This window comes from Pinus tabuliformis, chromosome 9, assembly GCF_031772625.1.
Source record: "Pinus tabuliformis cultivar Carrire ecotype Pingquan chromosome 9, CPIR1, whole genome shotgun sequence".
In the NCBI taxonomy this organism is placed as follows: Eukaryota; Viridiplantae; Streptophyta; class Pinopsida; order Pinales; family Pinaceae; genus Pinus; species Pinus tabuliformis.
Genome location: NC_142307.1, coordinates 1,102,968,482 through 1,102,992,051, shown reverse-complemented (window position 1 = coordinate 1,102,992,051; position 23,570 = coordinate 1,102,968,482). Strand labels below are relative to the sequence as shown.

The following is a 23,570-nucleotide window of genomic DNA, read 5'->3' as shown; positions in this document are numbered from 1 at the left end:
TTTGAACAGGAGGACTCTTTTTTGGGTCGTCTTACTAAGCTCCGACAGACAAGTACAGTGGATGAATATATTACAGCTTTTGAAGCCTTAGCCTTCCGCACTTGGGGTCTCTCAAATGTGTTCTACACAGAATGTTTTATCAGTGGTCTTAAAGAAGCCATCAAAGTTCAAGTCTTACTGCACCACCCTCCCACTTGGACAGAGGCTTGCAAGGTAGCCCGTAACGTGGAACGTGCATTAGCAACCCAATACAGTCGCCCAAATTTCCCCGCTAAAGGTCGTCCCCCACAGGCTCACAACACGACTCAAACACTTAAGGTCCAAAAGGTGTCACCTGCGGAAATGGCCGAAAGAAGGAAGCAAGGACTATGTTACTACTGTGATGAAAAATACTCCCCAGGTCATAAATGCAAGGAGCCCAAATTTTTTCAAATAGATGCCACTGACTACAGCTCAACAGAGGAAGATCCACCACTTGAGGAACATGAGGCTGACGAACCAATTATTTCGTTGCATGCGTTGGCAGGGATTTCTTCCCCTCAAACTCTCAAAATCAGGGGTTTTCTTAAACATCGCCCAGTAGTAGTATTGATTGATAGTGGAAGTACCCATAATTTCATCCATCAAAAAATCGCAGAAGCAGTGCATTGTTTTGTATGAGCAGTTTCTAACTTCCAAGTCCAAATTGCGGATGGGGGCACAATGAAATGTGAAGGCCGCTGTGAAAAACTTCAAATGGGGGATTATCAGTTGAAAACCCACATGTTTGCCATACACATGGGGGGTTGCGACATTGTCCTCGGCGCTGAATGGCTCCGCACTCTTGGGCCAATCACAATGGATTTTCAGGAGTTATATATGAGTTTTAAGCAGAACAACTACACACATACCCTCCGTGGACTCCAGGCGGGAGCCCCCTCTATCATCAGCTCGCATCGGATGGAAAAGTTGTTAAAAAAGGGCAATCATGGAGTGGTAGCTCAATTTAATGCCATCCAGGTCGTTTAAACCAAGTCTCTGCCAATTCATCCTGAGATGCAACAGATTTTAAATAACCATCTGCCGGTCTTTGACAAGCCTCATGAGCTTCCACCCTCGCGAGGGGAACATGATCATAGCATCACCTTGGTTCCAGGGGCCCAACCCCCAAATGTGCGGCCATACAGATATTCGTTCACCCAAAAGAATGAAATAGAAAAAATCATCAAGGAACTTTTGGAAGCAGGTGTCATTCGTCCCAACATTAGTCCTTATTCATCCCCAGTGGTCATGGTGCTCAAGAAAGATGGGGAGTGGCGGATGTGTCCCGACTTCAGGGCCCTCAATAAGTTGACAGTCAAAGATAAATTTCCCATTCCGGTGGTTGACGATTTGCTGGACGAACTCAATGGGGCTCAATTCTTCACTAAGCTGGATCTTCGCTCAGGCTACCACCAAATTCGCATGAAGGAAGTCGACATTCCCAAGACTGCTTTTCGAACTCATGAAGGCCATTATGAGTTCCTGGTCATGCCATTTGGTCTTTGTAATGCCCCCTCTACTTTTCAGAGTCTTATGAATCACATTCTCAAACCATATCTCAGGAAATTTGTCCTTGTCTTCTTCGATGACATCCTCATCTATAGTGGCACTTGGGCTGCACATCTTCAGCATGTAGATCTACTTTTACACCTGCTCCGCAAGCATAAATTATTTGTCAAGATGTCCAAGTGTTCGTTTGGCATGGAAGAAGTTGAGTATTTGGGCCACATTGTGGGGCGTGAAGGTGTCAAGGTGGACCCCAAAAAGATCCAGGCAATGCAAGAATGGCCTCAACCTAAGACCTTGAAGAGCTTGAGAGGATTTTTGGGTCTCACAGGCTATTATCGTAAATTTGTCCGCAACTATGGCCGCATAGCGAAGCCCCTCACTCAACTCCTAACGAAAAATTCCTTCTTCTGGAATGAAGAAGCACAACAGGCATTTACCGCTCTCAAAAACGCCATGTGTTCCACTCCAGTCTTAGCACTACCTGACTTCACCAAATCCTTTGTCATTGAATGTGATGCTTCGGGGACCGGTATTGGGGCGGTCTTAATGCAGGAAGGGCGACCTTTGGCTTTCACAAGCCAACAATTAAGTGGGAGGAATCTGGGCCAATCTACCTACGAAAAAGAAATGATGGCCATCTTACATGCAGTCGAGACCTGGCGACCTTACTTATTGGGGCGACGTTTCCAAATCCGCACAGATCATCACAGTCTTAAATATTTTTTGGAGCAACGCCTATCCTCCCCACAACAAAATAAATGGCTCGCCAAAATGCTGGGATATGATTATGAGATCATTTACAAGAAAGGGAAAGACAATAGTGTAGCAGATGCATTATCTCGCCAATTTGAGGAAGAAAGTACTCTGCTAGCAATTTCCCTCCCCATTCCAGAATGGATTGAAGAGGCTCGCAAGGAATGGTTTTCACACCCCGGGCTATCCCAACTCATTTCTCAATTGCGGGTAGATCCAAATTCCACCAAGGGCTACTTGTGGCAGGATGATATTCTTCGCTACAAGGACAGAGTCGTAATATCCCCAACATCCACCCTCAAAGGTCGCATTTTGGCAGAATTGCACTCATCGCCCATTGCAGGACATTCGGGCTTTCAGAAGACGTATGCTCGCACCAGAAGATCATTTTTTTGGACAGGCATGAAAAAGGACATCCTTACTTTTGTAGCAGAATGCGATGTCTGTCAACGCCACAAAGGGGAAACCGTCAACACTCCAGGCACATTACAACCATTGCCCATTCCGACATCAATTTGGACGGAAGTTTCTATGGATTTCATTACAGGTCTTCCAAAGTCCGGGAACAAGTCAGTCATCATGGTGGTTGTGGACCGACTATCGAAGTATGCTCATTTCTGCGCCCTACCCCACCCATTTACACCAACTTTGGTCGCTCAATATTTCATGGATCAGATTTTCAAATTGCATGGCATGCCCACTTCTATTGTGTCCGATCGCGACCCGATCTTCACCAGTAATTTTTGGCAGGAACTCTTCAGGATACAAGGCACTCAACTAAAACTCAGTACTTCCTATCATCTGCATGGTCAAACTGAAGCCGTCAACAAATGTCTAGAAACCTACCTTAGGTGTTTCACTTCAGAAAAGCAACACCTTTGGGTACAGTGGTTACCTCTGGCTGAATGGTGGTATAACACCAACTATCATGCCACCACCAAAATGACTCCCTATGAAGCAGTATATGGTCAACTTCCGCCTTCCCCTACCTCTTATCTCAAGGGGTGCTCCAAAGTACAAGCAGTGGATCAACTCCTACAACACCGCGCAACCATGCTCGCCCATCTTAGAGAGAATCTTCATCAAGCTCAGAACCGCATGAAGCAACAGGTAGACCAGCATCGCTCAGAGCGCCAATTTCAAGAAGGGGATCAGGTCTTTTTGAGGCTGCAACCATATAAGCAAACATCACTCAAAGACAAGGGTTGTCAGAAGCTATCTCCAAAATTCTACGGACCATACCAAGTACTTCAGCGCATTGGAGAAGTGGCTTACAAGTTGGCTTTGCCACCTACTGCAAAAATCCATCCAGTTTTCCATGTATCGTGCCTCAAGAAAGTGATTGGGAACAATTGCCGAGTTCAAACCAGTCTACCTGAATTGGACGAAGAAGGGTCAATCTGGCTTCAACCCGAACAGGTTCTAGACACAAGACAAACACCTGCGCGGCCGCATGATTAAGGAAGTCCTCGTCAAATGGAAAGACACCTCTCTGGAAGATGCAACTTGGGAACCAGCCATATTCTTCAGCAGTTTCCGCAGCTTCAGCCTTGAGGACACGGCTAGTCTTAAGGGGGAGGGCATGTTAGGGTCCCACCCTAACCCCCTTATTTATGTCATGGGATCACGTCATAGTCAAGAGTCAATAAAGCCCATATTAATATTTGTAAGTGGTTAACCCGCAATTAATGACGGGACCACAGTTAATTGCAAATGGGCCGTAGTATTAGATAGATGGTATTAATAAAACCCACGGTATTGGCCCGTGGTATTGCATGTATGAGTCATATATAAAGGATAGAGACTCCCTGCGAGGAGTATCGTGTCTTATTTTGTAATCGAGCTCTGCTCTATTGGAGGTTGCCCCCTCGAAGAGGCAAGTGAACATTACTCTCTGAATAATAAAATCATTGCTATTCTGTGTTGTGGGTATCTTTTCTTCGCATATTTTGTATTGGGTATCATTTTGCAGGTTAAAGAGCATAACAACCCTAGACTCCATCTTCGAGACAAATTTTTAGCAACTCAATCAAGATATCAATCCAATCATAAGGTTTCAACAATATGCTCTTAGAATTACATCTCAAGCTCTACTAGGGTTTGTTACAAACCCTAGATTTCACCACTAAAGTCAAATTATGTATATCAACAATCAAATTAGCATACTAGCATTCCATATCTAGGGTTTCATTGTTATTTCCTTATATCAATTTTTTTCTATGTTTTTGTTGTAAACCTAGATGCAAACATCAAATTCCAAAATTAGATAACAATTTTGACTAGGCTAGGGTTTTGATCATACAAAATAATATATTCCTAGGGTTTCTTTCCTAGGACTTTACTTTAGCTATTATAAGGGTTTTGTTTATAAACCCTAATTCATCAAACCCTAAAAATCTAGGGTTTCTTTGTATAACTTAGACATCAACAACAAACCCTAAAAGGCTAGGGTTTGACCATAATATCACCAAAACCCTCAACATTAAGAGAGTAGGATTTCATCATGAGATCTAAACTTTATCAACAAACCCTAAGAGGACTAGGGTTTCATCTTTAATTTTAACACCCTGAACCCTAAAGGTCAGGGTTTCACCAAAATGAGCAAACAACAAGAGATAGAGTGATAAGGGTAGATTTAATCTAAAGATCAAGTGTGAAGCAAATTTCAAAAGAGAATGATCATACCTTTTGCAACAAAACTTGTAATCTAAGACATACCTTGAGTTGTTCTTTAACAAGCCTTGTAAAGTATCATTCTAAAGGGCTTCCTTTGCAACTGAGCTTCTTTCATGACTCAACTCTACCCTTTGAAGTTTCCTCCATAGCCTTTGTGTATTCTGCAAGCTTTCTAACCAAGGAAAATATAAAAAGATTACGAGTAAACAAATCTCGATGTGAGGAGGAAAACAAACATGAAAGATGAAACAAAGAACAATATACTTATCTTAATCCAATCCTTTTGAGGGATACCCACAACTTTTTAAAAACATTTCAAGAATTCCTAACATGACATATTAGATCTACGAACTCTAGAAATCAAAACATAAAAGAAAACATTGCAAAACTTAAAGTAGAAGGATATGTATCCCTAAGAGAATTTAGAAAATAAGTCTTTGACTTTAGATTCTTTAGTCTTGTTTTTCTTGGGTGGAGCTTCATCGACAATATTTGCATGTTCTCTTTCTCTCTTCTTATTTCTTGGATTTTCAGGACATTGATTTTGGTCCTTATGACAATAAATCAACCTTTTTCTTTGGTCCTTTGAATTTCTTTTATACTCCCTTCTTCTTGTGATGAGCAGAGTAGGCATTTGAAGTGTTGTTTTCTTCATCTTCCTCTCTGTCACTTATTAATGAGATGCAGGCTTCTTGCATGCATTCCACATTTGTTCAAAGCTAAGTTGCACGATACGGGGAAACAGGTATGGGTACGAAACGTGATCCCCCGAAATTTTGGAAATGGGGAAACACGATATATATATATATATATATATATATATATATATAGGACATTTAAGAAATATGTGCAATCATAAAGCATACATGACACTATAATTTATTACATTATGACTAAATTGTCCAATGTCAATGCATAAACTACAAGTCTCTAAATTTACATCACATTTACTCATGAATGATCACTTAATGAAAATAGCAATATCTAAAATCAACCTTTATTATATTATCCAAACCTTAAAATCAACCTTTATTATATATATGAGGTTGCAAGTACAATATGAAAGAGTCAAAAGTTATAAAAAGTACTAGAAACTAGAAAAGGCAAGTAAATCTAGCATCTATTGCTTGACCCTTTTGCCACGAGAAATTTCTAATTTCTTGTATCATGCTTGATTGGGAGTCTCCTCTTGCATAGTCGATTGACCTTGGCGCTCTTGATTAAATACAAGTTCCATACCCTAGTACCTTAGATGCTCTTGATTATTGGGAGTCTCCTCCTGCATAGTCGATTGACCTTGGCGCTCTTGATTAAATACAAGTTCCATACCCTAGTACATGACAAACTCCAATGGAAACATTGCAATTCCCCCAATCTTGAAATCCTGAAAAAATGATAAGTCTGCTGGATTTTGAGTGAGATCTAAAATTCTACTTTCTCCATATGAAATCCAATGAGGTCGAAACGACTCTCAAACATGCCGAGTCATTTCATGGTAATGTTAAAAATTTAAGTAAAAGGATGAAAATGAAAGATAAAAGAGAATGTCAACATTACCATGAACTGCATATCAACACTAGGGCCGTAGGCTTGAACATTAGGCTGCCCCAGTAAAAAAGAATTGTTTCCAATCTTCAATAGCTCCCTCTATCACTCCTGAATTGGCAAGGAGCGAAAATTAAAAATGAAAAACGAAAAGTCACTTTATCGCTGAAACGTGGTCGTACGACCTGGAAACGCGTTTTAGGCTGTATTGGGCCACGTTTCAGCGTCATGAAATGTGCCAGTACGGTTTGAAATGCATTCTCAGGTCGTACTGAACGCGGTTCAGCGTTTCCGTATTTTTTTTGGCCATAAATGCCCTTTGACCCAACGTTTCCTACAACATAGGTTCAAAGGTTGGTGCCTTTCCAACTGCTAATTCCTGATGCAAAAGAGCTCTAAAATTTTGGTAGACTTAGTAGTGCAACAATCACGAGTTATTTCTCTGGTACAACTTCATCAATAGCTTGGAGTTCATCTCTTATTCTAGAGATCCTTACAAAATATGATGATACAATATTATCTTTTGTCATCTTCATTATTCTTAGTTCATTCTTGAGACTAGCTATCTGACCAATGTTCTTGATGTTAAACAAATTAGAGAGGCTTCATACATTTCTTGTGCAAAGTCTATATTGGATATGTATGGGATTAGATTGTCCTTTGCTCCATCTTCTATTAGATTCACGACCAAGATGTCAGTTCCCTGTACTTTTCCTTTCCTGCACCATCTGTAGGTTTCTTAACATTTTCTTGAACAAAATCCAAAAATTTATGCTTAGCAAGAATAAGATCCATCCTCTTCTTCCATGCCCTGTAGTTGGAGGCTCCTTCTAGCTTATTTTCTGTCTTCATTGAGGTTGCCATAGACTTTATAATATCTCCTTTACTTGATATAGATAGTAGGATTTTATTCTTATATGATCCTTTCCTTAATGATCTTCTTTTGTTCATTCCTTCTTAACCCTTCTTTTCATAGGCCCTTAAGCTACCTTTTTCTTTCCTCCTCACCTTAGCTCTGATACCATTTTAGAAAATCAAAAAGGCAGAAAAATTCTCTTATATTGATAATTACTTGTGATATTTTTGTAGTCTTATTAACTTTCTTTATGTTCTTCTTTTATCTACTTTTCATCAAGCAATCATCAAATCAAAACATGATGATCAACGACACCAGATATAGGCACTTAGCTAGGGCTAAAACCCCTCCATAGGGGAAATCCTAGTCAAACTCTTCCACTATCAGATTCAAATTAAACTTGAGACAATCCAAGACCTTAAACGAATCCAAAAGACCTTCCTCTTCCACCAAGTCAACCCTCAAAATGTCTTTCCAAACTTCAAAGATCAACTGCAACAAAGTTGCATCAATACTGCATCAAAGACAAAATTTCAGCCCTAATGTTGCAAAATTTTGGCCCAACTTCAAGGCTACAACTTAGATCCTCCTACAGCGCCAAAATTTTGCATGTTTGAATCACAAGAGAGAGAAAATGGTCTCCAAACTTCTTCACTAGAGTTTTTCTCCTTCGCCCCTGAATTTCACATCCTCTTTCCTTCTCCAACAACTGTAGATTGAACTTCTTGGTTGGTGCTTCAAATGAGGTTGAATAACTGTCAATATATAGTGAATCAGTGAGGTCGAATTCCCTTGATGAGGCTAACTTGTCCTTCTTTGAGGCTGACTTGGTGGAGGAGGCCTAAATGACCTAATTTATATCAAAATAAACTTCTTCTTTGATAGATAAAGCCTAAGAAGGGTCTTTTACATAATGACAAGGAAAAGGACTCTTGACACAAACCCTACAAGCCTACAATGGAGGCTTTGACCTAAAATAAAATCATAAAGCATGAAAGCCATGCTTAATAAATCATTTCTCTTTCATAATAAAATTTCTTTTTCTTTCATTTGATAAATACATTACATCATGACTCAAATACGATTACGAAGACCGGCACTAGATACATTTTTCAACATGAACTCAGTTTGAGGCCGTTCAACTTAGGTTGGATTCGGTGCTAGTTCTAAGACATTTTGACAACTTTAAATTTTGAACTTTGTTGAGATCCTCCTAGATCAAGAGAAGAGATAGAATAACTAGACTTTGAGCCACAGTTCTTTCTGGGATGGACCTAGTGTCTTGAAAAATAGCTTTGTTCCGGGCTAACCAAACACCCCAGCAAATAAGTAAAGGCAACATTGTGTATTTTATAAAATCTTGATTCCCGACCCATGTTTGGCTAGCCTCCTCAATTCTCCCCCCTTGTCAGTTAGCCCCAACTCCAAAGTGTGTTCTACAAACTATCCACATACTTTTTGTATGAGAAATCGATGAAGTGATGTGCTACAGTTTCCTCCTGTGAATTACAAAGGGCACACCAACTTGGTCCTTCTACCTGTCTTTTGTGAATGTTGTCCCATAAATAACAGAAAGTAGAGATTTATGAAGTAAAACTTCCCAAAAATTCTTCCTCTCTTCATAAGGGCCTTAGACATTAAGAATAGTCATCTCCAACACAAAATCTGCTGAGAAGATCTCCACCCCTAAAACTGACTCAATCCCCTAGGAGTGTATTAAATTTACACGCAGAGGGTTCCACCCAATTGCCAATCCACCTGACCTACCTAGACATCTGTGCAGGTAAAGCTCCATCCTTTGAACAAAGATTCTAGAACTTTGGATATTCCATCCCCTTCTCCCAAAGTTTCCTAAAGAAGGATGATTTCTAGCTTATTTAAATTAGCTAATCTACACAAGGCAAGTTTTTGGATGGGCTGGCTAAACCCCTGCAATTGAAAGATGGTGTTATCATGAGGAGACCCCTTCCAGGGCTTTCGTTGCTCTAAGTGAGCCAACAATGGATAATTATTTCCTCGCAGTCAAATCCAGCCTTGCCTTGTCTTGAGCCTTGGCTAAGTGTGATTTCCTCTCTCAGTTATTCTCCTCTTGAGATGCTAGATGTAAGTGCCCCAATCCCCCATGGTGAAACTTGGTTGTTCCCATAGGTGCTCTAGGTCTTAAGTTGTAATGGGGAAAAGAGTCAGTTGATGCAGATGCACTTCCTTCTTCCATGGAGACTGTAGAGGGTGTAATAGTCCTAGTGGTTGCGGGACAGGGACGTAGAATAGGTGTAGGGTTAGAGGAGGGAGCAACAAATTTGAAATTATGCTTAGCTAGTATAGTCCCATCCCAACCCATGCCTAAATCCTTGAAAGAATTAACCATATTGAAAAGAGGAGGGAAAGTGTTGAGATTTGGTAGCTTGGGAGCTACTCCAAGCCTTAGGGTTCGGTTTTTGGAGGAAGGAGTGCCACAAAAGTGGTTTGTGGGCTTAGAACCCAAGGTGGGGGTTTTGCACCCATAGGAGTTGGGTCAAAACCAAGATGGCTTTTATTGGTTTGACTGATGGAGATGATAGAGGACCTCTAGAAGAACTAGGGGCAATGAAAATTATCGAAATCAGAGGTCTAGAAATAGAGATATGAATTTATTTGTATGCTGGTGGGTTTTTGTGGCACATAGAGTAGGTCGGCTTGGTGTACTGGTGTGCCACAAGAGAAATTTGTTGACACCACATGTTATAAATATAAGGTATGTTGGAGGCTAAGAGAACACATCCAAAGTGCATCTTCTCATAGTAATACATCTCTGAGGCAACTGCAGCTCAAGGAGGACAAGGCCTAGGTGTTTGAGGGACTGTTTTGGTGTCTTTTGGAAGGTCTAGCAGGTCCGAGTTGGAGCAGAGGGCGGTCGCGTGCATTGAGGCAAGTTTTGGGTGCTTGTGCGTGGTGTTTGGAGGGTCTTTCCTCCCTGTTTTGATAGTTCGAGATCTGAAGGTAATTGTAGAAGGGCTGAGCCCTATTCAACGCCATAAAAGGGTGTCGTGAGGCCTATTTTAGGGCTAGAAATAAGCCTAGGTACCAGTGTGTGGGAGCAGGAGGTCAAGGAGGGAAGGCTGCAACAATTAAGGGATTATTGGTGTTGTTTTGGAGGGTTGTAACAAATCTATTGGGTGCCCTAACCAGCGAGTGAGCTACAACATTATGCACATTACGAGAGGTATGTATTTGATGATGTATTTATGTTGAGTTGATGCAAGTGGATGGTGTCCAAGGAGAGGATAGATTTGAAGGACACTTGTGGACTGTTGGAGGGCCACGTGAAAGTGTTCTTGTGTGCCCTAAGTGTAGACCTTAGGAAGGACATTAGGGCTGCTAGAAGTGGCAGATTGTAGAAGCTCAAGGTTTGATCAACCAGAGGAGCAATTTTGTATAGCCCAAGTTCATTGTGCAAAGAAGGACGTTTGACAGTGATAGGTGGCAGCCCTCCTACCCTATGTTTGTCTTCATTGGAGCAGCACAAGAAGACAATAGTGGGAAGAAGTCCCCAAGTAGCAGAGGAGTAGCAGTGGGCAAGAAGACTCAAAGTGTTGTGGTCTTGAAGGATTAAGGAGCAACTAGTGAGCATGAAGACCCTATGTGTTGGTTGTAGATGGACTTATGATCAACTAGAGGGAAAATTGGAGAGCTGAGTTCAGTGACCTAAAGGAGCTAGTGCATTGATAGAGGCAGTGCTGTAGATTGAGAGCGAAGGACCCACATTGTATTCAGGATACGACAAAGAAGTTGTGATCGTTGACTCCATTAGCTAGATCGTTAGTGTATCTTGTTCTTGTATTCTTGTACTAGTGGATGTATGAGGGCCATTATCCTTGGTACAAGAGCCCTAGACTGTTGTATTATCAGTTTGATTAATATAACAAAGTTGGGTTGTTTTAAAATTGTAAAAAGATGTCTATATTTTGTGCACTAGTAGATTTACTATTGTATATTGTGATACTTGGATTGCTAGCATTAGTGATTGTAAGATTCTAATCTAGATTCCAGTATCATGGAAAAACAACATGGTATTAGAGCTACTTTGAAGGGCCAATGAATTAGAGTGTGCACAACGAAGTACAACTTAAGGAGTTGGTCACATTGTTGTTGAAGGTCTCACACAATGTCGAAGTTACAGGTTGGTCTCCGGTATGAGGACAAGTTCGAAGGGTTGTCCAACTATAGTCCATGGAAGGAACATATCAAGTTGGTTCTGATGGTGAACAGGATTTGGGACTTTGCCGAGAAAGAAGTCAAGAAGCCAACGACCCTAAGGAGCTGGAGGTATATGAAGATCTGGATACGAAGTTGATCATCCTAGATGGTGGCAGGGGTTCCTTAATACCTCATATGTCCTAGAAGAACATTGCTCGTGAGAAGTGGGTAGCTCTTCAAAATTTGTTCCGGAAGAAGAACGAGAACCGGGTATTGGTATTGGAGGATAAGTTGAAGGCCACTAAGATGATACAGGGTGAAGGGGCGACTTCGTATCTGACAAGGTTGTCTCAAGTTCAAGATGAGCTTGCTGTCGTCGGTGTGACCGTTTTAGATTCAGAGATGGTGAGGATTGCCTTGAAGGGGTTTACTCTAGAGTGGAAGTCATTCATTAAGGGGATCGTTGCCAGGGACAAGTTGTCAAAATGGAACAGGTTGTGGGATGACTTCATTCAGGGAGAGTTGCGAGACAAGGATCTTCATCCGAACAAGAAGGCTTCAGATGGTGACGTGGCACTTGCAGCTAGGATGAAGGGCAAGCAAAAGGACTTGAGTAAAATCAATTGTTTCAACTGTGGCAAAATGGGTCATTTTTTGACAAAGTGTCCAATGAAGAAGAAGGGAGATGATGAGAAGAATAAAGGGAAGCAGGTTGACGAGAAGAAGAAAGGGAAGCAGGTTGCAGGTGTTCCCACTTCTAGGTTGCAGGTGTTGCCACTTCTGTCGAGATAGATGATCTCTCTAGGAGATTGGAGAATGAGGACTTTGCATTGATCTCTCATTTCTCGCAGGGTACGATCGATGAGGTTGCATGGTACGTGGACTGTGGTGTGTTGAAGCATATGACGGTGTCACAGGATGTGTTCGAGACTCTAGCTGAGTGGGACTCGAAGTTGCACATGGTGTTAGGTGACAAGAGTCAAAAAGAGATTAGGGGATTAGGTGTTGTGCCATTTAGGATGGAGTTAGGTCAGGTGATGCGAGTTTAGGATGTACTGTTTGTACCAGGACTCAGATACAACGTGATGTTTGTCTCAACGATTGAGCATAAGGGGTTTCACGTCTTATTCTAGAGTGGAAAGGCAAGACTCAAGCCCAGGGGCTCTAGCTCTTTAGGTGTCATGATTGGAGTTAGAGAGCATGGTCTATACAGGCTGATAGGCAAGCATATAGATCACGAAAAGAAGTAGAACTAGGTACAAGTTCCAGAGAAGCAGGTGTAGGTTTCAAAGGAGTAGGTATAGGTTCGAGAGAAGAAGGTCTAGGTTTCGGAGGCTTAGAGGGAGCCAAGTTCTAGAGGGAGTTTGCAGGCTCAAGGGAGAATGTGCAACCCAAGAAGAGCATGTGGTCAGTGGGGAGCAAGGGGGCTTCTACATCTGGCAAGAAGGAATCATGGAAAGATTGGAAAGGATTTTAGGAGAAGAAGAAGAAGTAGGAGGCTTCCAATGAAAGTGACACTTCCGGGGAGGGCATAGGTCATACTACAGGGTTTGTTACAGTGATGAGCGCTAGGAGTTGGGCAAGTGTTGCAAGTAGTGACAATAATGATGACGAGTCTTGGAAATACCTCCCTTGCTAAGAGGGAGTGCTGATATTTGGTAGCTTGGGAGGTATTCCAAGCCCTATGGTTCAGGGTTTAGAGGAAGGAGTGCCACGAAAGTGGTTTGTGGGCTTAGAACCCAAGGTGGGGGTTTTGCACCCAAAGGAGTTGGGTCAAAACCAAGATTGCTTTTATTGGTTTGACCGATGGAGATGATAGAGGACCTCTAGAAGAAGTAGGGGTAGCGAAAATCATCGAATTCAGAGATCTAGAAATGGAGATATGAATTTATTTGTATGCTAGTAGGTTTTTATGACACATAGAGAAGTTCGACTTGGTGTATTGGTGCGCCAAAAGGGCAATTTGTTGAAACCACATGTTGCATATAAATATAAGCTATGTTGGAGGCTAAGAGAATACATCCAAAGTGCATCTTTTCATAGTAATACATCTCTGAGGCAACTGTAACTCAAGGAGGACAAGGCCGAGGTGTTTGAGGGATTGTTTTGGTGTCTTTTGGAAGGTATAGCAGGTCAGAGTTGGAGTAGAGGGTAGCCGCATGCCTTGAGGCAAGTTTTGGGTGCTTGTTCGTGGTTTTTGGAGGGTCTTTCCTCTTGTTTTGATAGGCCAAAATCCGAAGGTAATTGTAGAAGGGTCGAGCCCTGTTCAGTGCCATAAAAGGGTGTCATGAGGCCTATTTCAGGGCTAGAAATAAGCCCAGGCACCAGTGTGTGGGAGCAGTTGAGGTCAAGGAGGGAAGGCCGCGACCATTAAGGGACTATTGGAGTAGTTGAGGTCAAGGAGGGAAGGCCGCGACCATTAAGGGACTGTTGGAGCAGTTGAGGTCAAGGAGGGAAGGCCACGACCATTAAGGGACTGTTGGAGCAGTTTTAGAGGGCTGTAACAAATCTATTGGGTGCCCTAACCAGTGAGTGAGCTCCAACAATATGCACGTAACCAGAGGTATGTATTTGATGATGTATTTATGTTGAGTTGATGGTAGTGGATGGTGTCCTAGGAGAGGACAAATTTGGACACTTGTGGATTGTTGGAGGGCCGCGTGAAAGTGTTCTTGTGTGCCCTATGTGTAGACCTTAGGAAGGACACTAGGGCTGCTAGAAGTGGCAGATTGTAGAAGCTCAAGGTCTGATCAACGAGAGGAGCAATTTTGTATAATCCAAGTTCATTGTGTAAAGAAGGACGTTTGACAGTGATAGGTGGCAACCCTCCTAACCTATGTTTGTCTTCATTGGAGCAACGTAGGTAGAAAATAGTGGGAAGAAGTCGCTAAGTAGCTGAGGAGCAGCAGTGGGCAAGAAGACTCAAAGTGTTGTGGCCTTGAAGGACTAAGGAGAAGCTAGTGAGCGTGAAGACGCTATGTCTTGGTTGTAGATGGACTTATGATCAGCTAGAGTGCAGATTGGAGAGCCAAGTTTAGCGACCTAAAGGAGTTGGTGCATTGGTAGAGGAAGTGATGTAGAATATGAGTGAAGGACCCGTATAGTGTTCAAGGTACGACAAAGAAGCTGCAGTCGTCAACTACATCAGTTAGATCGTCAGTGTATCTTGTTCTTTTATTCTTGTACTAGTGGATGTATGAGGGCCATTATCCCTGGTAAGGGAGCCCTAGACTATTGTATTATCAGTTTGATTAATATAACGAAGTTGGGTTGTTAAATTTTAAAAAGTTGTCTATATTTTGTGCACTAGTAGATTTACTGTTGCATATTGTTCCGCTATGCAAAGTAGTTTGTTGTGATACTTGGATTGGTAGCATTAGTGATTGTAAGATTCTAACCTAGATTCTTGTATTGGGGAAAAACAATAAAAAGGAGATGTACCTTGATGGAATTTCATTCCTTGCAGAGTATCTGCTTGTCTGCTCCCTTATGATCATTTGAACTTCTTTGCTGTTTCCATTTTCACATCTGTCCTTATTTCTAATCCCTCTGGAGAGGATTGATTGTTGGGAGTTAAAGTTTCGTCCCAACCAATTACACCCTGGAATCTGTCCTTGTGAGCCCTCTTGTCCTCTGGAGCCTCTTCCAATATCACACCTCTCTTATTTTCAATCCTTATTGGCGAGTCCTTCTTGCCAAAAAACTGGGAGGGAACAATTGTTCGCAATATGTCCATGTTTGTGACATCTTCTAGAACAAAATGGTATTCCTTCATAGTCCAATATCTGTAGATGAGGAAACCTTGGAGGCCTTAGTTCCACTTTTGCAAGAAGTCCATCTCGCATATCTAGGTTAACCAAAATTCGCGCCATTGTCATAATACCCAAATGTCAAAATGACATATCAACCTCCAGAACAATACCTAATTTGTTCCTAATCTCGTAGAAAATTTCCTAGGACCAAAATTGCACCTGAAAGCCAAGCGGCCGCACCCATATTGGAGCCAGGCCATCCTTTCTCTGTTAGCATCAAAAGCGATGGCCATCTCTTATGAAAAATGGGGGAGGATTCAATGTTCCAATTATGTGCCAACACCTAGTTGGTTTCTTTCTTTTTTCTAAACAACATCAGAAACCATCCTTCAAGAAATATGGAGACTATTGGAAGAGACTCTATTTGGTTCCCCAAAATTTTGCCACCTATTCCCTTAGGGTTTTAATGTTGAATCTCCTGCCTCTAGCTCTACCCATGATCACGAGATCCACCATTTGTGTTACTTCGTGCATCTTCACATCTTGTCCCAAGACCATCTTAAGCTCCACTCTTTTTATTTTTGCACAACGGGTCTTCCTCTTCTTCCTTGCTAGCGATTTTTGTTCACCTTGAGAACCTGATCCCTTCTGTACATTTCCAGTGTCACTAAGTGAAATATCCTTGTCCTCTGTTCTTCGCGCCCCAAACCCTTGAGGGGCACCGTGACCCAACACCTTGAGCAAAAAACTGCTAGTACATAGGGTAATCCTTCTTCTATTTGGGGCACCAACCTTGTAACCCTACCCAAAATTTGGTGTTCCAAAAGTAGAGCTTCCACTATCGTAGCCCCCACTTCGCCAACAGTTCCGGAAGATTCCCCACCCCATGCGAAAAAACATCCCCTACTGTAGCCTCCAAGAAATCATCAGAGAGGGTTAGTGGCTGAAGAATTTGTGGGACCTCATATTGACCCATAAAAATGTCCGAGAGGTCCCTAGAGGGCACCTCCTCTAGACTCGTTGAAGTTGATAGAATATTCGAACCTTGCCAAAGCTCTGGTGTCATCCTTGTCTTCCCCCTTGCATGTAGAGTAGACCTCATCTCTCCTTCAAAAGTTGGTGGTTGCGAGCAGGGTATGAAAACTGGCCCTCCCTCGGGACCTAGGGATTTCTTATGCAATTGTGGTAGATTTCTCATTGTCTCTGCCACTTGTTCCCAATCTTGCTTCGACCTAGTTATTTCGTCTTCTCCTGTAGGAATGCTACTTGTCTCCGACCAGATCTAACAAAACTCATTTCGGTCGGAGGAATAATCTACTAGAATGTTCTTCATCAGTGTGGGATCACACCTCGGAAAGCGACTGAGTGCACAGACCATAAAAACTTCAGTTTTTCCAGCTTACAGTAGGGCAAGGGATCATCTGAGTAAACCCTACGACCTCAGGGCTGCAGGTCTGCTATAAACTCTACCACCCTCCTGTTCGCTTCTGCCATTCTCTCATTAACATTTAATCACTTTGTATAAGTTTAATCAGGTATTTGCCTTTGTTATTTGAGAATCACTATTTTTATTGAGTTGTATTATAGACCTATGTTCTAGAATGTCTGCTCTTTAAATTTCTCATACTTTGTGCCAATTCCTCCCATTTCTTGGAAGTTTGGGGATGCATTACAGCCATCCTTTCACGTCCCCTCATTCCTCCATCCCCAAAACTTGGTGCAACATAGGGCTTTTGGAGTCATAGATTATTAATTTTTGAGAGTGGCCATCATATTTGTATTTATCATGGGATACTTTTGGAGTCCTTTTGCATTTACGGGGCTATTTGTTTATGGACTGTAATTACTATGAAACCATGGCAAATCTATGATGGCGGTTTGTATTAAATGGCATGTGATTCCTACATTTATTACTGTCGCCTAATATTATGGATGAGTAAAATTCTGCAACAATTTTGATCATATCATTTTGAAGCACATGTATGGAATCGGTAACCTATATGGTATGATAACTACAGCTTGCATAGTACAGAAACTGTGTCCCATGTAGTATGGAAATATATGGCTGGGATTTATTGTGTACCATGGAATGCAACTTATATTTATTGTGCAGTACAGATCTTGATCCCCTTCTTTTTTATTGTAGCAATGCATTCATGTTCTGCAGTTTGGTTTAATGCATGAATCCTGCATATTTCATGACGTTAGATTCACGACTCTAGCAACTATGACTGGAGATTTGTATCAATTAGAATTATAAGAGACTGACATGGAGTCAGGACTAGGACTAGAAACAACTTTTGAATGAGTTTACCTTGGATTCATGTATTCCCTCTCCCAATCATCAGGCTGGTATAAATCTCTTTCCCTAAAGATCTTTTTTGCAGTAGATTTGGTATATTTATTATCCTTGTTTATGACAATTAGCCACTGAGAATTCATGTGATATTTATTATTAGCTTATTCATGTGATATTTCTATTATTGCATTTGTATTATATTATCATGAACTATGGTTGCATATTGCATGAAGGTGATGTATTAAATTGGAATGCATTATGGACATGGATTATTGACAATGGAATCCATGTTGATCACATGGATACCTACCTAGTTGGCTCCTGGAAATTGATTCACATCTATTATTTTATATCTTTTTCCCAATACGGTCCTACAATCCTGTGCCTACGATTTCATTACTATGTTGTTCATTAGTCGACCTTACCACTCAAGGATTGGTATGAAATTCTAACTAGATAGGGTTTATTCCATACATCCCTTCTAGTCATTATTACCTACAGTGGCAAGGGTCTCCGAGGCATTAAAAGTAGTCATGTTCCCATTGTCCTTTGGTTGTGGTGGAGTTATACAACTGCTTAATTGTTTGATGGTGTATTGTTGACCATAAGGTGCTGACCTTTAGAGGGCCATTGGGAGGTTTGCAAGTTAGCTTTATATCTTTTGCTAAAGATGCAGGGCTGTCCATGTTTAGAGAATGCCAAATTTAGCATCACATAATCATAATTGCCTAAGTTATGCATTCCATGCTAACCACCATAGATAGTTACTTTTTTCTTCTGTGTTTGTTTTAGGTGAAAGGAGTTGAGGTATAACAACGGCATCAGAACTAAGTTGTCCTTTTCACATTGGAGGAAGCGTGCCACAAGTAATGACTATGGTGTATTGTCAATAATTTTTTGGTACAAGGACAAAGCGGTAGCAAACCGGCGTATTCATGCATTCAACATGGATACATTCACTGTTATGGACTTCTATACGACCCCATTTCACGGCTTCGGAATTTCTTTCTTACTTTTGAGGTGTGGGTACACTTTCTTAAATTGCAGTAGCATTGGAGGATCATGATTTTATATTTATTTCTTGAAAGTACATACTAAACATTAATTTCAACTGCCTCAATATGAGCTATGCATTGGTATTGCTAATTTTCAATTCTAACATTCTTTTGCAAGAAGATCCAGATTCAATGACAGGTGGCAAAGTTGGGTTGGTTTTACCATGTAAATTTCTTGGAAATAGGAAATTATGTTACGTCATTAATCTATTAGTTTGTAATGTTATTTTGTTTATGATGTATAGAGTTCCAAGTGCACATTCATCATGCTTTCAATTTGGAGAGTGATCATCAGTAACCAAGTTTTTATGAATGTTCTGAAACAAATGTTACAGAAAAGATATGGTTCCTAAATGATGATTAGGTGATGCATTGGGCACAATGAGAAAACGAAACTTTCTTGTCAAGACGATGTTATGCTTGTTTCTAAATGTGCATTATGTGGTAAACATGCTGTCAATAAGTTGTGTGAGATTTAAAATAACTACAGATGATAGTTGGGTACTTTGGCTCCATTGTATCTTTTTTGATTTGTTGTTTGGTGTTTTCGGTGCTAGCATTTATAATTTTTCTGAATTGGCATATGGCAAAGGAAAGCAATAAGATTTTTAATTTCATAAAAGAAACACCTGTTTATGTGACCAAGTGTTTAAGAATGATGTTTGTGTATTTGGAAAAAACAGTTAGATATTTGGCATCAAAGCGATAGTTCCTTGCAATCCTTACTCAAGTAGATAAGTAGATGAGAGCATGCATCTCTTGATGATTGTTCCGTCAATTAGAAACATGATAAATGATTCAGGGAATTACTATTAGCTGGTCATTTTATTATATCGAAAAAGGGAATCGGGACAAAGTGCATTGATACTTGCCTTTTGTAAATGTCGAAGATGGAATAACCGAGCTTCGTAGGCTTCATCTGTCTCTCTTTTAATGTTCCTTTCTATATTGGTGGCCACATGAGGAGTGCAGGTTCAAGTTAGCATTGCAAATGATTAGGCTCTCCCATGAGTAATGGCCAATTTGAAAGTACGGAGTGGTGGTCTCTCTAGCAAGAATTTTGAAGTAAATATATTAACCATTTTGGTGGGGTTGACCTGAACCATCTGTAATATGGTATAAGTGCTGTCTAGACATTATATAATGGAATGGTTTTATACTGCGTAAGGAACTATAATGGGTTTTTTTAAGATCTTAAAAAGGATACTCTGAACAAATTCCAAAAACTTTGAAGCAGATATTCCCCCTTGGTTTTGAATGATGAATGTCGTTGCACGGAATTTAATGTATGACTAACGGAAAATAAGTTGTATGATATTCATGGTGCTCTTGTGTTTGTTGCTTGCGAAATGAAGAAGATTTATGAAGTTTCAAAGAAGGATTATAATGAAAGCACATCAGTGATGCATGATAGTGCAGTAAAAACACACACATTTACACAAATTGGATATTAATGTATGTATCGGAAAATATTATTGGGCATAATATCCAGATGCAATATTGATCTTATCTTGTTCGCTCTGTTATTTATTTCATGTAATATGCAAGCATGCTGTTTTTCCTATCCAAATCCATGAAATCAGAGGATTAGAGTTAATGCAAAGCTTTGCTAAGCAAAAATGAAATGACATTCTTGCAAAGAGTTGTCCTTAGCTTTGCAAAGCAAAACTGGGATAATTTTTTCTTCAAGGGAAATAATTTTTTCTTTCAACACGAGGGCAAGAGTGAGGGTCAATACAACGATATTCATAGGTACGTAGCCATTACAACAATATTTCTTATTATCATTACAACAATATTTCTTATCATCATGTCACTTGCAAGGAATTGAACATGTGTGGGAGAGATAACAATCATTCTGTCCAACCACCCAAGATAACCCCAATTGACCAAGCAAAACTGGAACCATATTCTTGCAAAGAGTTATGATAGTTTTGGTAAGCAAAACTGCAATCATGTTCTAGCAAAGACAATTCAAAAAGAGTAACCATAAGGATCTTCATGTATTACTTTGACTGATATAAGCAACATGTCATCATGCTATCACAAGAAAGAGGAGTGATGTTGAAGGTTTATACTTTGCATATGAAATGCAAGCAAAGAGACAAAATTGATAGTTAAGGTTGTATTGCACATGGCATTCATAACAAATCAATTATGGGGGTTGTTGAAAAATGTGTAATTAGGTTCGGTTTTCATAAATATGAAATGTACTTTTGATTCTTGTAAATGTATTATTTTTGGAGCATGGGATTCATGCTCAAGGTCTTTTATTTTATAGGTCAAATACCCATTGAGTGCTTCTAGGGTTTGTCCTAGGTCAAGTGAAAATAGTCATTGTCATGAGTTGAAGACCCCTTCGGGCACATTGTAACTTGTAATTTTTTTTGGTCTTTAAAGGTGTCGAAATACTCTCCAAGATCAAGTCAGATTGGCAGTTGGAAAGTCAGCGTAATTTGAGGAGCCACGTCCACCTTTGCGAAGCCTATATAAAGGAGGAAACTCGACCTCCTTGGAGCATTTCATCTCTCATTCATTCAAGCGAAGGACGAAGAGGAAGAAGGCAACAAAGAAGAGGATGAAGAAGACTTGGTTTTGGGATATTTCTCTCTCACACATGCGAAGGAAGGCTAGGGTTTTTGCAACAAATCTAGGGTTTTCCTCTACAAGTTCGATCTTGAAGGAGAGAAGGCAAGAAGGTTAAACAAAGGTCACAAGAAACCATCTTGAAGCTCCAAAAGTTAGAGAAAGCCAAGTGAAGGTCTGAGGAAGCCGTGGGAGGTTAAAGGAAGCTCACATGTATGACAACAACAACTATTGGAGGGTCGGAAATTTCAGGTCTACAGTGGAGGCCGAAATTCTGTAGCTGGAGGTCGAAGTTGTGCTACTATAAGAGATTTGACTGGGTTTGACTTGGACAAAGAAAACACATCATCCATACATACATTTTCCATGTTGCGTGGTCTTGCATTATTAGGTAAATGCTATATGGCCAACTTGTAAATGTAGTGGGGCCTTTTGTCCAAAGGTTAGTGCTACAAATTTATCACTATCCTCATTAAATATATAAGTAGCTCCAACTTAAAGTTGAACGGGTACCTATATCTACTTCCGTGTTGTACCTATAACTATGCCTACATCTTAATGATGAACTCCTTTATAAATGAAAATTGCCATATCCTTCTACTCGCGATTCAAAATATTTTCATCTTTATCATATCTATGTTGGTAACCATACTCACACTCAGACATATGCATGCAATATGAATGTAATGCATGACTTTGTCCTCATGCTCAACTTGTAGGTGTCTTATGACTGTATTTATTGCTACAAATCGCAATACAAAACAAGTAATAATGGAAATTAGGTTTTTCCTATTGGAAAGGCTTCTACCTCATTGGATTTAATACTAGCCCTCATATGGCAAGACAAAGTAAAGAATAACATTATAATAAAATTATATGGTCATCTCCAGATATGTAAATATATACAAAATAATAGGTGGTCAGGGTAGTGGCCATTGGCAAGTCTTCTCCCTTAGCTAGTTGGAATTTAGTACTACACCTCATATGGTTAGCCCAAGTAAAGAACAACATTAGAATATAACCACATGGTTATATCCCCATGAGAGGTAAATATAAAAAAAGTAATAGGTAGGTGTCTGTTACACAGTAATTTATCACTGCCTTCCTGTCAGTCACCCTGCTGTGTCCAGAAGTCACAATCACTAAGTGTTTGATCCCTGAACTGGCTTAAAACCCATTTTTCCAAAGTTTTGTGTATCAGCGCGTCTGTTCCTAAAATAACCGCGATGACCAGCGCCCCACAGTGTATTTCGTGCGCTGCCATCGCGGAAGAACATCACTTTTCCGCGATGACGCACAGCGCGGCTTTCGCGTGTCCTTCCGCGCTGACATGACTTGTTCAGTTATTGTTATGTGCTGACAGCGCGGCAGTCTCCATATAATCCGCGCTGATCCAGTTTGGGCGAATTTGTTCAAACAACCAGCCTTCCAGATCTCTCCAGGCTTGGTTGTTAGCTTTGTGAATATCGACTCCCTTCTGTGGCATGTCTGTTCGACCCTTTGCAACTACTCCCCTTGAAGATAAGCTCATCCTTCCACCTTTTTAGGAGACTCATTCTCCTATATAAACTTCCACCATTACCATGAGCAGCTAGTTAGAAACTAGCTAGACTTAGCTTGGATTGTACAGAGCTTGTAGTGCTCAGATCGCTGCTATATGTGTGGTGTGTTAGGAGTGGAAGTGATTGATTGCTTTGGGAAGTTTGTTTGTGACACTTGTGTGAGAGAGAGAGAGTTGTTTGTCTTGGGAGAATCATCCTCAAAGGTGAATGCTTGAGATACATGCTGACTGATCCCTCCTGAGGAGTTTACCGACGTCAGAACATTTGGTTGTACTCTTCTCTATTCTGATTAATAATAGATGACTGCTATTATTGTTCCATTCTCGTTTGTTTATGCAATGGATAAATGTGAATTATGTCTTTTTCTGACTGGCATATAGTTACTTTTACTAGATTTTACGCTTGCGTTTGCCTTCTCTTCGTGTGTGCAGGTGTCCGTTCGCGGGGATCGCGGAGGACTGTGACCAGCTGAAGCGAAGGAGCGAAGGAAACATCTCTTCGTCACGCGACAGCGCAGGAATCCAAGTAGGTGCTCTTTACTTCTTGTTTAATTGTAACTAGGAACATGCGTGGCAGCATTGTGTGATTGTTGCTAGACCCCTATTGGGCTAGTAGGGATCGCCTCTATCCGTAGAGGGGATTTACCTTCTCAACAATTTGGCGACTCCGCTGGGGAGAAGCCTTTTTGTCTCTTGAGTCCACTTTTGTGTTTGGCTTTGATTGATCTCTTTGTGGGTTTTTGGGATTGTCTTTTGTTGCTTATGAACTTTCTGGGTGTTT

General features: G+C 40.7%; 1 protein-coding gene across 3 annotated transcripts in view; it reads left to right on the top strand.

Moving 5' to 3' along the window:
- LOC149152518 (uncharacterized) overlaps positions 1-19,146 on the top strand; it is a 124,064-nt gene extending 104,918 nt beyond the window's left edge. The window contains exon 3 of one of the 3 annotated variants that reach the window (XM_089437895.1): positions 18,888-19,146. The gene's annotated coding sequence lies outside the window, so the exon portion shown is untranslated. The other 2 variants (XM_089437894.1, XM_089437892.1) reach the window with 2 other exon arrangements.
- The last annotated feature ends 4,424 nt before the right edge of the window (positions 19,147-23,570 follow it).